Source organism: Chlorocebus sabaeus, chromosome 8, assembly GCF_047675955.1.
Source record: "Chlorocebus sabaeus isolate Y175 chromosome 8, mChlSab1.0.hap1, whole genome shotgun sequence".
Lineage (NCBI taxonomy): Eukaryota > Metazoa > Chordata > Mammalia > Primates > Cercopithecidae > Chlorocebus > Chlorocebus sabaeus.
In genome coordinates, this window is record NC_132911.1 from 77,888,555 (window position 1) to 77,905,071 (window position 16,517).

The following is a 16,517-nucleotide window of genomic DNA, read 5'->3' on the forward strand; positions in this document are numbered from 1 at the left end:
GCAAAACCCTGTCTCTACTAAAAATACAAAAATTAGCCAGACATGGTGGTGCATGCCTGTAATCCCAGCTACTTGGGAGGCTGAGGCAGGAGAATCTCTTGAAACCAGGAGGTGGAGGTGGTAGTGAGACAAGATCACACCACTGCAGTCCAGCCTGGACAACAAAGTAAGACTCTGTGTCAAAAATTTAAAAAAAAAAATGTATAGCAATACCCTAGGCCTTCACATTTACTCAACACTCACTGAGTCACATAGAGCAACTTTCAATCCTGCAAATTCCATTCATGGTAAATGCTATCAACCTAAATAATAAACAGAGAGAAGTTCTTTAAAAGAAAATGTGGCCAGGCATGGTGGCTTATGCCTGTAATCCCAGCCCTTTGGGAGGCCAAGGAAGGTGGATCACCTGAGGTCGGGAGTTCGAGACCGGCCTGACCAACACGGAGAAACCCCATCTCTACTAAAAGTACAAAAATTAGCTGGGTGTGGTGGTGCATGCCTGTAATCCCAGCTACTCGGGAGGCCAAGGCAGGACAATTGCTTGAACCCGAGAGGCAGGGGTTGCGGTGAGTCAAGATCATGCCATTCCAGCCTGGGCAACAATAGCAAAACTCTGTCTCAAAAAAAAAAAAGAAAATGTTTATTTTGGAATCGGGCATTGCAATGGGAATACATGTACCAGAGTAAACTGTGTGTGTATTCAGGGAGGTAAAGGAAGACAAAGGTTTTTAAATTCTTTTCCCATTTGGCCCGAGAATACTTGCCAGTAGTGCTTGCAGCTGCAGCATACCCCAAGATAACTTTGCCACAAAATATCTGGCTTTTATTAATATTATTATGTTTGCATCACTCCAGTGTATTGATTTTGAAAACAAAAGACATCATTCTATCTGTAGCATTCTGTTTTTAACAGTGGTAGTTCGATTTACACAACAGTAATTCTCGATGGCTGAAAATCAAATCCTAGAAAACGTAGCATTCCTTTACGTGATCTTAGTTGTTCTCAAACAGTTGTTGACCAAAGAGTTATTTGGTGAATGTGATTTTTCCTAAATAGACAATTCTGGTGATTCAGACGATTCTGAGTTAGTTCTGTTTAGAAATAACTCCAAGAATACTTTTTATGTTTTATTTTCACATTGAAAATCAGTCAGATTTGCTTCAGCCCCAATGAGTGTGTTTATGTAAAATTAAATGAGTGCTGGCAGCAAGCTGCACCTTTTGTTTTCTAAATGGGAAAAGATGTAAAGGAAAAACGAAGAAGATGATTACATAGTAGTTTTGAGATGATTATCCTTGGCTACAAGAATCAATAACAAGGGTGATACCAGTCCAATCAATGACCAGGGTAATGCCTGCAAATGGTTAGGCAGTTGCTGGGCTGATAGCCTCACAGAATTATATTTTTGTGTAAAGTTGTGATGGCCTTTGTGTAGGGTTGTGGGTTTGGCAATCTTTTGTGGTAGTTCTTGTAGTTAGGCTTTTTTTTTTTTTTTTTTTTTTGAGACGGAGTCTCGCTCTGTCACCCAGGCTGGAGTGCAGCGGCTGCGATCTCGGCTCACTGCAAGCTCCGCCTCCTGGGTTCACACCATTCTCCTGCCTCAGCCTCCTGAGTAGCTGGGACTACAGGTGCCTGCCACCAAGTCCGGCTAATTTTTTTGTATTTTTAGTAGAGACAGGGTTTCACCATGCTAGCCAGGATGGTCTCAATCTCCTGACCTCGTGATCCACCCGCCTCAGCCTCCCAAAGCTGGGATTACAGGCGTGAGCCACTGCCTGTAATAGTTAGGCATATGTACATGAGAACCCTCCCTTCATGGTCTTCCCTGGCTCTATTTGTCAGGGCTTTGTTTTGTTTCAGCATAAGTGACTCTTTTAATTCTGAGCACTTTTACATTCCCCCCTTTGAGAAAGATCTTTCTCCAAAAGCATTGCTGATCAATCATCCTGTAGGTAGGTTTTGATTGTCCCTTGGTGCCAGGATGGACCTACCCCAGGTTGCTGGTCTGGTCCCATGTTGAAGAAGTGATTGGTGACTAGGAGTCAGTGTCAAAACCTTTGAAGGCACATTTGAGCAACAAGGGAGGTTTGAAAAGAGTGGCTGTCAGGCTAAGTGTACCTGGCGTTTATTGTTAAATCCAATTTTGTCTGTTCTGTAGTTTTTGCTATAATCTCAAAGTTCAGGACCAGAATTATTCTGTTAGGAGTTGTACTTCTTCAAAAGTTTAACAGGTAACAGATACAAATTTTAAAAGGTAAAATATAAAGTAAAACTAATAGTGTTATGACAATCCTAGTTAGCATAATGGTTTTCAGCTATGAACTAGGCTTAAAGGCAACCAATTGAATGAATCAAACGACTATTATCCTGTCAAGTGGAAAGGTAAGCATTAAGAGTCTCATGGGCCGGGCTCACTGGCTCACACCTATAATCCCAGCATTTTTTGAGGCCAAGGTGGGTGGATCGCTTGGGCACAGGAGTTCAAGACCAGCCTGGGCAACATGGAGAAACCCCATCTCTACTAAAAATAGAAAAATTAGCAGGGCATGGTGGTGCACACCTGTAGTCTCAGCTACTTGGTAAGCTGAGGTGGGAGGATCACCTGAGCCTGACAATCAGAGGTTGCAGTGAGCCAAGATCACACCACACGATAGCACTCCAGCCTGGGCCACAAAATGAGACCCTGTCTAAAAAAGAAAAGAGTCTCATGATATGGAGTATTGTTCTGACCTCTTGAGAAAAGCTGTCTATAGCATGAAAATGTCCTGGTTTGCAGTATGAATATCTCTGATGATGGTATTGAGCAGTGTGGTGCGATTTTTATGTGGTCCATATATCAAGCATAAGACTTGTTCTTTAAAATTCATCTAGTTTTGAATTATAGGGCTTCAGGAACAAAACAGTTCCCATTTTTAGTATTTTCTTTACTTTTTTTTTTCTTTTCTTTTTTCTGAGACAGAGTGTTGCTTTGTCTCCCAGGCTGGAGCAGTGGCGCAATCTTGGCTCACTGAAACCTCTGTCTTCTGGGCTCAAGCGATTCTTCTGCCTTAGCTTCCCAAGTCGCCGTTGGAATTACAGGCACACACCACCATGCCCTGCTACCCTGCTAATTGCTTTTTTTTGTTTGTTTGTTTGTTTGTTTGTTTGTTTTTAGGTCAAGATGGGGTTTCACCATGTTGGCCAGGCTGGTCTTGAACTCCTGACTTCAAGTGATCCACCCACCTTGGCCTCACAAAGTGCTGGGATTACAGGCGTGAACCACCACACCTGGCCCTGTTTTTAGTATTCTCATGGAGGAAAGTTGGATTAGAGGGATGCAGAAGAATTTAGAATCTAATCTTGGCTATAGGTAGATAATAAGAACTCAAAAACAATGCACAGGGCTACAATCTAATAACAGGTGTATTATAGTTTTTCTTTTAGAAATAGTTTCTCTCTACATTGATCACATAGAAATGTCAGATTTAAAAACTTCTTGGGGCTAGGAAGCCAAAACCAAGGAAGACTTTAGATTTTCCTACAGTGTGAAGGTTCCTGGGCCTGCCAGGAAGTGATAAGAGTTTACTCACGTCACTGTAAGGCTGAGAACTCTTGAAACCAGGTGTTCTATTCACGCTTTCAAATACGATATGTTATTCAAGGCATTGGTAATATAACCCATGTTTCCAATTGTATCCCGTTACAAAGAGAGAACAGATTTTTACTGAACTTATGCAAATAACCATATTGCCATAAGAATATTCACAAATAACTTCTGAATTTTGGAGCGATCAAGTAGGGAGGAAAAGCACATGCTTCCACCTTTGTTCACAAAAGTATACTTTACCAAATTGCTGTAAACTATAGATAGCTTAAGAGAAAATTTCTTTAAATCTGGAAAACAAAACATTTAAGTAAAAAACCAAGTTTTAAAATAAAAGTCATAAAAACATCTTCATCAGTTATTCAATTTCATGAAATTAATTTTTGTGGGCCAGGCACAGTGGCTCATGCCTGTAATCCCAGCACTTTGGGAGGCCGAGGCGGGCGGATCACAAGGTCAGGAGATCAAGACCACGGTGAAACCCCGTCTCTACTAAAAACACAAAAAATTAGTCGGGCGCGGTGGTGGGCGCCTGTAGTCCCAGCTCCTTGGGAGGCTGAGGCAGGAGAACGGCGTGAACCCGGGAGGCGGAGCTTGCAGTGAGCCGAGATCGCGCCACTGCACTCCAGCCTGGGTGACAGAGCGAGACTCCGTCTCAAAAAAAAAAAAAAAAAGAAATTAATTTTTGTTTCCTTTGATCTTAATTAGCAGTTTTGTGAATTTATCAGAGTTTTGGAAAACTTTTAGTCTATTGATCTTAAAGTTATTAGAAACTTGTTTTAGGAGTACTTGTTAGAATCTTTTCCATGAATCTGATTAGACGCCACTAGAGAAAAATGAAAACCCTGGGTGATAGAGACAAATTAGCCATGTTTAAAATCTGATGAACATTTATTATAATCAGCAATTGACAAGTAAATGTATTTATTTTTGAGACATACAATCTAATAACCAAAATCATGACTGATAATATACTAGATTTTTAAGAATTCTATATTACTCTAGAAAATTTATATCAATAATATACCCATAAATGTAACAGGAAAAAACCTAGTATGACTTAATATTTGACAGTAATAATGACTTTCTATACATTTAATACATCAAACAAGCTTAATTATTTAGCATCTCTACAAAATGAGAGATATATCCTTTATTTTATTTTATTTTATTTTATTTTATTTTATTTTATTTTATTTTATTTTATTCTTCTTCATTTTTCATACAGGGTGCCACTGCAGGTAACCATCAGAAAACTGAATTTGCTATTTTCAAATATACAGAACTGAACAGAAGCATTTTAGCATGGTGTCTTACTGTACATAGGAAACTGGTGAACATCTTGAGAAACTAAGACCAGGAAATAAAATGAGTGAATACTATTTGTTGGTAACGTTTTTGAATCACTCAACAGTGTTAATATAGGCTATCTTTACCTGAAAGCAGAATTACAATTACTCACTCTGGCAGCATTGGGCAATTCTAATATGCAGGTTTAATGAAAAGTAGGTACAACCAGCAAGCAAGCAAGGGATAAATGCCATGTCTGCTTCCAAAGGGAGTGAGTGATTTGGAACCACGCTCTGCAGATTTTAAGAACTGATAATAGTCATCTTAACAGCTTAATATCGAGTTTCCCTTGAGTTGATTGTTGGCAATCAACAAAAGTGAGAATTTCTGAGATGAGCTAAATAGGATTAAAAAGCAGAACACTGTCCATGTAACAGAATTGCTGCTTCACAACTTTTGCCCAGTTCTCACTTGTCCTACGAAACCTCTCATCTGCTACATTTTAGTGAAAACCTCTGCCAACTATAACAGACTTTTCTCAGCCCAGCTCTATATACTTAGTATTTGAAACATAGCTTGTGAAGTGGATGCGTCCACAGGAAAATGCAGTGTTTCTACTGGAGGTAAGTGTCAAGTTTCCTCTTTATGTTGTCAAAGGAATCTGCTCTCATATAATCAGCCTGGCCCTGTTCCCACCACTCCTTCCATTCTTCTGAGGATACAAAAGGCTGTGTCATAGCTGGGATCTCCCCAAGGGACAGATGTGATATGGCTCCTGAGACATCTTCCATATTTAGATATGAGCAGGTGTCTTTGACAAGGCCAAATTGTTGAAGCAGAGGTAAAACGTTGTTGGTAAAGATGTTCCACCACAGGATGAGAAACTCTGGATCACTTTTGACACTTTTTGTTTTGGGATCATAAATATAATTCCATGGTTTGATTCGTACAGGAAATGCACAACTTTGGCACTTACACCAAAAACTTTAAATGCTGGGAGATGGGAGTATATAGAGATGCTGCTTAGGTTATAAATAAATGGCAAGTGTTTTCTGGTATCTATTGTTACCCAGCTGCTAAAAAAATGTGTTCAGGTTGGATGCATTGGATCACGCCTGTAATCCCAGCACTTTGGGAGGCCAAGGCAGGTGGATCACCTGAGGTCAGAAGTTCAAGACCAGCCTGGACAACATGATGAAATCCTGTCTCTACAAAAATACAAAAATTGGCTGGGCATGGTGGCTCGTGCCTGTAATCCCAGTGACAGGGGACGCCAGCTGGATTTCCTGGGTCGAGTGGGGACTTGGGGAACTTTTCTGTCTTACAAGAGGATTGTAAAATGCACCAATCAGAGCTCTATAAAACACAGCAATCAGCACTCTGTAAAATGCACTAATCAGCACTCTGTAAAACGCACCAGTCAGCACTCTGTAAAATGCACCAATTAGCAGGATTCTAAAAGTAGCCAATCACGGGGAGGATTGAAAAAGGGGCACTCTGATAGGACAGAAATGGAACATGGGAGGGGACAATAAGTGAATAAGAGCTGGCCACCCCAGCCAGCAGTGGCAACCCACTCGGGTCCCCTTCCATGCTGTTCAAGCTTGTTCTTTTGCTCTTTACGATAAACCTTGCTACTGCTCACTCTTCGGGTCTGTGCCATCTTTAAGAGTTGTAACACTCACCGCAAAGGTCCATGGCTTCATTCTTAAAGTCAGTGAGACCACGAAGCCAGTGGCAGGAACCAACTCTGGACACATCTTGGGGGCTCATCCAGGATATTGCCATGCGGTGAGTACCATCGGACCCCTTTCACTTGCTATTCTGTCCTATTTTTCCTTAGAATTCGGGACCTAAACACTGGACACCTTTTGGCCAGTTAAAAGCGACTAGTGTGGCTGCCAGACTAAAGACATAGGTTTCAGGCTTTCTGGGAAAGGGCTCTCCAACAACCCCCGACTCTTTGGAGTCAGGACCATTGCTTTGCCCGGAACCAGCTTCTGCTTTTCCTGCACTTCTGGGCTGAGCCGAGGGTCAGCAGAGAGGAAAGCCATTCAGCTCCAGGGTCCCAACAAAAAGTTGGTTGTCCCTGCAGCCATGAGCGGAGCTCTCAGTTACATCACCCAAGTGAGACTTGTCTATCTATCCTATTTATCCTGACCCTTGCCTCCTGGGTCCTAATGCCTGTCAGTCAAACTTCCTCTTGCCTCTCTTCTCCAAGCCTAGTCCTGCTTCTAAAAACCACTCCCTAGTTTCTCCTATAAGGATGATTTCTAATAGAGATTTCAGGACTCTGTTCCCTTCTTTAGGCACCTGGGCTCACCAATCAGAAAGAACCAAAATTCTTCAATGGGAAATAGGCACCCTGGGACACATAATTTTTGACTGGAGCCCCATCGGGCGGACTATCTGGAACACCATCTATCCTTTTAGGATCCCTCCTCAGACTAGCAGGCCTAACAAAGGCTATTCCTGAAGCTAGGATATGGGGAGCCTCAGAAATTATAGACTCCTAAATTGGGGGGATATCCTTCCTATTCATATGATGAGAAGTGAGGACAAAAGGTGTCACTCTTCCAACCCTGGAGATCCCTTCCCTCCCTCAAGGTATGGCCTTTCACTCCATTTTGAGGCATATCGTCTTTATAGGACAAGGGTAAGGTCCCAATACCAACAGGAGAAAACACTTAGGACTCAAAAACTAGCAGGTTTTTGAGAATGTGTCGGTAAGGGCCACTAAATCCAACATTTCTCGGTCCTCTTTGTGGTCTAAGAGGAAAGGCAAGGGTACAGGTTTTCAAGAATGCATCAGTAAGGGCCACTAAATCTGACCTTCCTCAGTCCTCTTTGTGGTCTAGGAGGAAAACAAGTGTTTCCGCTGCTGCTTCAGTGAGCGTAACTATTCAAAACAGCAGGGTCCAGGGACTGTTGTGGGTTCTTGGGCAGGGGAAGAAACAGACCAAAACCATGGGCAGTTTTTTTCTTTCTGTTTTAGATGGGAAACACTCAGGCATCAACAAGCTCACCCTTGAAATGCATCCTAAGCCATTGGGACCAATTTGGCCCACAAACCCTGAAAAAGACACGTTTTATTTTATTTATTTATTTATTTTTTGCACTACGGCCTGGCCCCAATATTCTCTCTCTGATGGGGAAAAATGGCCACCTGAGGGAAGTGTAAATTATAATATTATCCTGCAGCTTGATCTTTTCTATAAAAGGGAAGGCAAATGGAGTGAAATACCTTATGTCCAAGCTTTCTTTTCATTGAAGGGTAATCCACAACTATGCAAAGCTTGCAATCTACATCTCACAGGAGGACCTCTCAGCTTACCCCCACATCCTAGCCTCCCTACAGCTCCCCTTCCTATTAATGGTGAGCCTCCTCTAATCTCCCCCACCCAGAAAGAAAGAAACAAAGAAATCTCCAAGGGACCACAACCTCCCCCCGCCCCCTGGGCTATCGGTTATGTCCCCTTCAAGCTGTAGGGGGAGGGGAATTTGGCCCAACCCAGGTACATGTCCCCTTCTCCCTCTCTGATTTAAAGCAGATCAAGGTAGACCTGGGGAAGTTTTCAGATGATCCTGATAGGTATATAGATGTCCTACAGCATCTAGACCTTTGACCTCATTTGGAGAGATATCATGCTACTGTTAGGTCAAACCCTGGCCTTTAATGAAAAGAATGCAGCTTTAGCTGCAGCCCGCAAGTTTGGTATCTTAGTCAAGTAAATGATAGAATGACAGCCGAAGAAAGGGACAAATTCCCTACCAGTCAGCAAGCCATCCCCAGTATGGATCCCCACTGGGACCTTGACTCAGATCATGGGAACTGGAGTCATGAACATCTGTTGACCTGTGTTCTAGAAGGACTAAGGAGAATTAGGAAAAAGCCCATGAATTATTCAATCATGTCCACCATAACTCAGAAAAAGGAAGAAAATCCTACTGCCTTCCTCGAGTGGCTATAGGAGGCCTTAAGAAAATATACTCCCCTGTCACCCAGCTCCCTCAAGGGTCAATTGATCCTAAAAAGTAAGTTTATTATCCAATCAGTCACAGATATCTGGAGAAAGCTACCAAAGCTAGCCCTGGGCCCTGAACAAAATTTGGAGGCATTATTAAACCTGGCAACCTCGGTGTTCTATAATAGGGACCTAGAGGAACAGGCCCAAAAGGAAAAGCGAGATCAGAGAAAGGCTGCAGCCTTAGTCATGGCCCCCAGACAAACAAACCTTGGTGGTTCAGATAGGACAGAAAATGGAGCAGGCCAATCACCCAGTAGAGCTTGTTATCAGTGTGGTTTGCAGGGACCCTTTAAAAAAGATTGTCCAATGAGAAACAAGCCGCCCCCTCACCCATGTCCACTATGTCAAAGCAATCACTGGAAGGCACACTGACCCAGAGGACGAGGGTCCTCTGGGCCAGAAGCCCCCAACCAGATGATCCAACAACAGGACTGAGGGTGCCTGGTGCAAGCGCCAGCTCATGTCATCACCCTCACTGAGCCCTGGGTAAGTTTAACCATTGAGGGCCAGGAAATTGACTTCCTCTTGGACAATGGTGCAGCCTTCTCAGTGTTAATCTCCTGCCCCAAACAGCTGTCCTCATGGTCCGTTTCCTGAGGAATCCTGGGACAGCCTGTAACCAAGTATTTCTCCCACCTCCTCAGTTGTAACTGGGAGACTTTGCACTTTTCACATGTCGTTCTTGTTATGCCTGAAAGTCCCACACCGTTATTAGGGAGGGACATATTAGCCAAAGCTGGAGCTATTATCTACATGAATATGGGGGACAAGTTACCTATTCATTGTACCCTACTGGAGGAGGGAATCAACCTTGAAGTCTGGGCATTGGAAGGACAATTTGGAAGGGTAAAAAATGCCCACCTAGTTCAAACCAAGCTAAAACCCCACCACTTTTCCTTATCAAAGGCAATACCCTTCAGGCCTGAAGCTCATAAAGGATTACAGGATATTGTTAGACATTTAAAAGTTCAAGGCCCAGTAAGAAAATGCAGCAGTTCCTGCAACACCCCAATTTTATGAGTACAAAAACCGAATGGTCAGTGGAGACTAGTGCAGGATCTTAGTCTCATTGATGAGGTGGTAATTCCTCTATATCCAGCTGTACCCAACGCCTATACCCTGCTCTCTCAAACACCAGAGGAAGCAGAATGATTCACTGTTCTGGACCTCAAGGATGCCTTCTTCTGTATTCCCCTGCACTCTGACTTCCAGTTTTTCTTTGCCTTTGAGGATCCCTCAGACCACACATCCCAACTTAGGTGGACGGTCTTGCCTCAAGGGTTTAGGGATAGCTCTCATCTGTTTGGTCAGGCACTGGCCCAAGATCTAGGCTGCTTCTCAAGTCCAGACACTCTGGTCTTTCATATGTGGATGATTTACGTTTGGCTACCAGTTCGGAAGCCTCATGCCAGCAGGCTACTCTAGATCTCTTGAACTTTCTAGCTAATCAGGGGTACAAGATGTCTAAATCGAAGGCCCAGATCTGCCTACAAGTCCAATATCTAGGCCTAATCTTAGCCAGAGGAACCAGGGCCCACAGCAAAGAATGAATTCAGCCTATACTGGCTTATCCTCACCCTAAGACATTAAAACAGTTTCAGGGGTTCCTTGGAATTACTGGCTTTTGCCAACTGTGGATCCCTGGATACAACGAGATGGCCAGGCCACTCTATACTCTAATCAAGGAGACCCAGAGGGCAAATACTCATCTAGGAGAATGGGAACCAGAGGCAGAAACAGCCTTCAAAACCTTAAATCAGGCCCTATACAAGCTCTAGCCTTAAGCCTTCCCACAAGACAAAACTCTTTATACATCACAGAGAGAGTGCGAATAGCTTTTGGAGTCCTTACTCAGACTCGTGGGACAACCCCACAACCAGTGGCATACCTAAGTAAGGAAATTGATGCAATAGCAAAAGGCTGGCCTCGCTGTTTATGGGTAGTTGTGGCGGAGGCCATCTTAGTGTCAGAGGCTGTCAAAATAATACAAGGAAAGGATCTCACCATCTGGACTACTCATGATGTAAATGGCATACTGGGTGCCAAAGGAAGTTTATGGCTATCAGACAACCACCTGCTTAGATACAAGGCACTACTCCTTGAGGGACCAGTGCTTCAAATATGCACGTGTGCAACCCTCAACCTGCCACTTTTCTTCCAGAGGATGGGGAACCAATTGAGCATGACTGCAAACAAATTGTAGGCCAGACTTATGCCACCCAAGATGATCTCTTAGAAGTCCCCTTAGCTAATCCTGACCTTAACCTATATACTGATAGAAGTTCATTTGTGGAGAATGGGATACAAACGGCAGGTTTTGCCATAGTTAGTGATGTACTTGAAAGTAAGCCTCTTCCCCCAGGGACCAGCGCCCAGTTAGCAGAACAAGTGGCGCTTACCCAAGCCTTAGAACTGGGAAAGGAAAAAAGAATAAATATGTATACAGATAGCAAGTATGCTTATCTAATCCTACATGCCCATGCTGCAATATGGAAAGAAAGGGAGTTCCTAACCTCTGGGGGAACCCCCAATAAATACCACAAGGAAATCATGGAGTTATTGCACGTAGTGCAAAAACCCAAGGAGGTGGCAGTCTTACAGTGCCAAAGCCATCAGAAAGGTGAAGGAGAAAAGGCAGAAGGAAACTGTCAGGCCAACACTGAGGCCAAAATTGCTGCCAAGTGGAACCTCCCATTAGAAATACCGATGGAAGGACCCTTGGTATGGAACAACCCTCTCCAAGAGATCAAGCTGCAGTATTCCCTGACCGAAACAGAACGGGGACTTTCACGGTGGCATAGTTTTCTCCCCTCTGGGTGGTTAACGACAGAAGAGGGAAAGGTACTCATACCCAAAGCCAGCCAGTGGAAAATACTTAAGACCCTCCACCAAACTTTTCATATGGGTATTCAGAATACTCATCAAATGGCCAAATCCCTATTTACAGGGCCAAATCTCCTCCGAACCATCCAGCAAGTAGTCAAAGCATGTGAGGTGTGCCAAAGGAATAATCCCTTGGTACATCGTAAGGCTCCTCTGAGGGAACAAAGAATAGGGCAGAGGACTGGCAGTTAGACTTCACCGATAGGCCTAAGTCAAGGGGATTCAATACTTGTTGGTCTGTGTTGATATCTTTACAAATTGGATACAAGCCTTCTCTGCAACACAGAGAAGGCTCAGGAAGTGGTTAAAGTCCTAATTCATGAAATGATTCCTAGATTTGGGCTTCCCCAAAGCTTATAAAGTGACAGCTTTTAAAGCTTCCCCAAAGCTTATAAAGTGACAGTCCAGTTTTTAAAGCCACGATAACTCAGGGAATTTCCAGGGTGCTAGGGGTACAATATCACCTTCACTGCGTCTGGAGGCCACGATCCTCAGGGAAGGTTGAGAAGGCAAATGAAACACTCAAGAGGCACTTAAGGAAACTAACCCAAGAAACGCATCTCCCATGGCCTACTCTCTTGCCCATGGCCTTTATTGAGAATCTGAAATTTTCCTCACAAAATAGGGCACCTACTATCCCATCAGTGTAATTATACCCTACAACTTTAAGGCCCAACTGATCATAGTAACTTCTGAGTCACCCAAACAGCTCCATTCAGATGGCTTGTCCACTTCTCAGGTCCCCCCAGAATCATCACCACCTCCCTGCTTAACAAACAGTCCAGGTTTTGTAATGGCGAACATACTCCCTGCATGACCATTCATCCCTGGAGCCCCTGCAGCAGCGCCCCCACCACTAGTGAACGTCTTCTCATCCCCTCTTTCAGTCACTCTCTTGAATGGTTCCTAGTAGATACAAAAAGTTTTTTTTTTTTCCAATGGGAAAATAGAACACAGAGAGCCAGTCAGTTTGCTCCCAACACCCCTTTCCAGCCACTCACCGGAGCTACCTTGGCAAGTACTCTAGGAGTATGGGAAAATGAAATCAACAAACTCACACACCTTTTTAACATACACAACCAGCCAAGGAATATTCCTCTTATGTGGAACTTCAACCTATATCTGCCTCCCCACCAACTGGACAGGCACCTGTACCTTAGTCTTCCTAAGTCCCGACATTGACATTGCCCCAGGAAATCAGACCCTATCAGTGCCCCTCAAGGCTCAAGTCCATCAGCACAGGGCCATACAACTAATTCCCCTACTTATAGAGTTAGGAATGGCCACTGCTACAGGAACCAGAATAGCCAGTTTATCTACTTCACTGTTTATCTACTTCACCACACTCTCAAAGGATTTCTCAGACAGTTTGCAAGAAATAACAAAATCTATCCTTACTCTACAATCCCAAGTAGACTCTTTGGCAGCAGTGACTCTCCAAAACCGTCAAGACCTAGACCTCCTCACTGCTGAGAAAGGAGGACTTTGCACCTTCTTAGGGGAAGAGTGTTGTTTTTACACTAACCAGTCAGAGATAGTAGGAGATGCCACCCGGGGTGTACAGGAAAAGGCTTCTGAAATCAGACAATGCCTTTCAAACTCCTATACCAACCTCTGGAGTTGGGCAACATGGCTTCTCCCCTTTCTAGGTCCCGTGACAGCCTTCTTGCTATTACTTGCCTTTGGGCCCTGTATTTTTAACCTCCTTGTCAAATTTGTTTCCTCCAGGATTGAGGCCATCAAGCTACAGATGGTCTTACAAATGGAACTCCAAATGAGTTCAACTCACAACTTCTACTGAGGACCCCTGGACCGACCTGCTGGCCCTTTGACTGGCCTAGAGAGTTCTCCTCTGGAGGACACTACAACTGCAGGGTCCCTTCTTCGCCCCTGTCCAGCAGGAAGTAGCTAGAGTGGTCATTGCCTAATGCCCAACAGCAGTTGAGGTGTCATGTTTAGAGGGGGGATTGAGAGGTGAGGCCAGCTGGACTTCCTGGGTCAAGTGGGGACTTGGGGAACTTTCCTGTCTTACAAGAGGATTGTAAAACTCACCAATCAGTGCTCTGTAAAATGCACCAATCAGCACTCTGTAAAACGCACCAATCAGCAGGATTCTAAAAGTAGTCAATCGTGGGGAAGATTGAAAAAAGGGCACTCTGATAGGACAGAAATGGAACATAGGAGGGGATAATAAGAGAATAAAAGCTGGCCACCGCAGCCAGCAGTGGCAACCCGAGTCCCCTTCCATGCTGTGGAAGGTTTATTCTTTTGCTCTTCACAATAAACCTTGCTACCGCTCACTCTTTGGGTTCATGCCATCTTTAAGAGCTGTAACACTCACTGCGAAGGTCCGTGGCTTCATTCTTAAAGTCAGCGAGACCATGAACCCACTGGCAGAAACCAACTCCGGACACACCAGTGCTTTGAGAGGCTGAGGTGGGTGGATCATGAGGTCACGAGTTCAAGCCCAGCCTGGCCAAGATGGTGAAACCCCGTCTCTACTAAAAATACAAAAATTAGCCAGGAGCAGTGGCAGGCACCTGTAATCCCAGCTACTTGGGAGGCTGAGGCAGGAGAATTGCTTGAACCCAGGGGGCAGAGGTTGCAGTAAGCCAAGATCGCACCACTGTACTCCAGCCTGGGCAACAGAGTGAGACTCCGTCTCAAAAAAAAAGAAAAGAAAATTCAAAAATTAGCCGGGCATGATGGCAGGTGCCTGTAATCCTAGCTACTTGGGAGGCTGAGGCAGGAGAATCAGTTGAACCTGGTAGGTGGAGGTTGTGGTAGGCCGAGATTGTGCCATTGCACTCCAGCCTGGGCGACAGAGTGAGACTCAGTCTCAAAAAAAAAGAAAAGAAAAAACAAAAAAAATGTGTTCAGTAAGCCTTGGTCCCCACCATCAAAACTACTTTGCTCAGAAGCAAGATGAAACCGCAGATTATATATTTAAACTGAAGGCTGATGAATGAAGACTTCGGAATTGAAGCAGTCAGGCCACCTTGGGTCTGGTCCTGCTGATATTTCTTCTCTCTCAAAAAGATCATCAGTATTTCCTAGGACCAAAGTATCTGCATCCATGGATACACATTTTGAATACTGTATAAGCAACCAGCAGTGGAGCTTTGTCAGCGTGATAGCCAACTCTGGCCTCTTCATTAAGGATAGATGAGCAGAATCGTGCCGTCTAAGACATCTACCATGATAACTTCAGCAAAGACGGTCTCTAAAACTTTTCTCATGGAGTCTGAGACTTGCGGGGTGGCGAGTACGACCAGCTTCTTGGTGGTCCTGTGCTATTTCAGAGATGAGCCCAGGGCCAGAACAGCTTTGGTGTAGGCATCATTTGTGGTCAGTGTCGCAAAGGCCTGATCTGTCATGGTGCTGCCGAGGGTGCAGGCAGCTGGGGCAGCCGCAGGTTGGGAGGGAGCAAGGGCAGGGAGGAGGCACAGTGGGACTGCCATTTAAAACTCTCCAGGGGTTCAACTGGAAAGTGCCAAAGTTAACGCTAGAACAAAAAGAAAATTTAGAATTTTGATCTTGGAGAAATCTGCCAAGGATTCAAAAGGTTCAAAAAACACTTGATGAAAACATGACCACAGGCCATTGTGAAACAATATTCATTTAACCAGAGTGATATCAAAGACTTAAAAAGCAATACAGAAAATAACGTGGATGTAAAATTCTTAACCCTTTCAAAGTTCAAAAAAATCTAATAAAGATAACAGGAAATTATCTTGACAAAATGTAAAATCTTTGTTTTTTAAGGCTTCTCCTTATTGGAAGCTCATTTATCTGAGTTTGCAATAACCTGAAAGTCATACCTGATGAGAAGATACTTGAATTCAGTCAAACACAGGAAACATATGTGTCCAAGTTTATATGTATACACCACATTATACAAAAATGTGGCCAGGCATGGTTGCTCACGCCTGTAATCCCAGCATTTTGGGAGGCTGAGAAAGGTGGATCACTTGAGGTCAGGAGTTCGAGACCAGCCTGACCAACATGGCGAAACCCCATCTTTACTAAAAATACAAAAATTAGCTGGGCATGGTGGTGGGCGCCTGTAATCCCAGCTACTCAGGAGGCTGAGGCAGGAGAATTGTTTGAACCTAGGAGGCAGAGGTTGCAGTGAGTCGAGGTCTCGCCATTGCACTCCAGCCTGGGTGACAGAGCAAGACTCCAATTCAGAAAAAAAAAAAAAAAAAAGAAACAAAGAAAAATGTAAAGAAGAACTAGTATCTTGAGCAGGGGAATACATGGCTCTTAGTAAAACCATGAGAAATTTCTTGGTTACGTGAAACAATTCAGATACATCAAAAAAAGTCAAGAGGGCTGGGCACAGCGGCTCACGCCTGTAATCCCAACACTTTGTCGGGCTAAGGTGGGCAGATCACGAGGTCAGGAGTTCGAGACCAGCCTGGCAAACATGGTGAAACCTCGTCTCTACTAAAAATACAAAAATGAGCTGGGTGTGGTGGCGGGCACCTGTAATCCCAGCTACTTGGGAGGCCAAGGCAGGATAATCGCTTGAAACTGGAAGGCAGAGGTTGCATGAGCCCAGATCGCACCACTGCATTCCAGCCTGGGTGACAAGAGGGAAACTCCATCTCAAAAAAAAAAAAAAAAAAAAAAAAAGAAAGAAAAAAGAAAAAAAGCCAAGAGTGCACAAACCAACTTACAGTGAAGAAAAATATTGCTTTTCTAGGACTTTAAGACAGAACATTTCAGT

The 16,517-nt window shown here is 44.0% G+C and overlaps 1 pseudogene; it reads right to left on the bottom strand.

Annotated features, from left to right (window-relative positions):
- Positions 1-4,736: 4,736 nt before the first annotated feature.
- On the bottom strand, positions 4,737-15,473 carry LOC103236977 (glycogenin-1-like; annotated as a pseudogene).
- Positions 15,474-16,517: the final 1,044 nt, after the last annotated feature.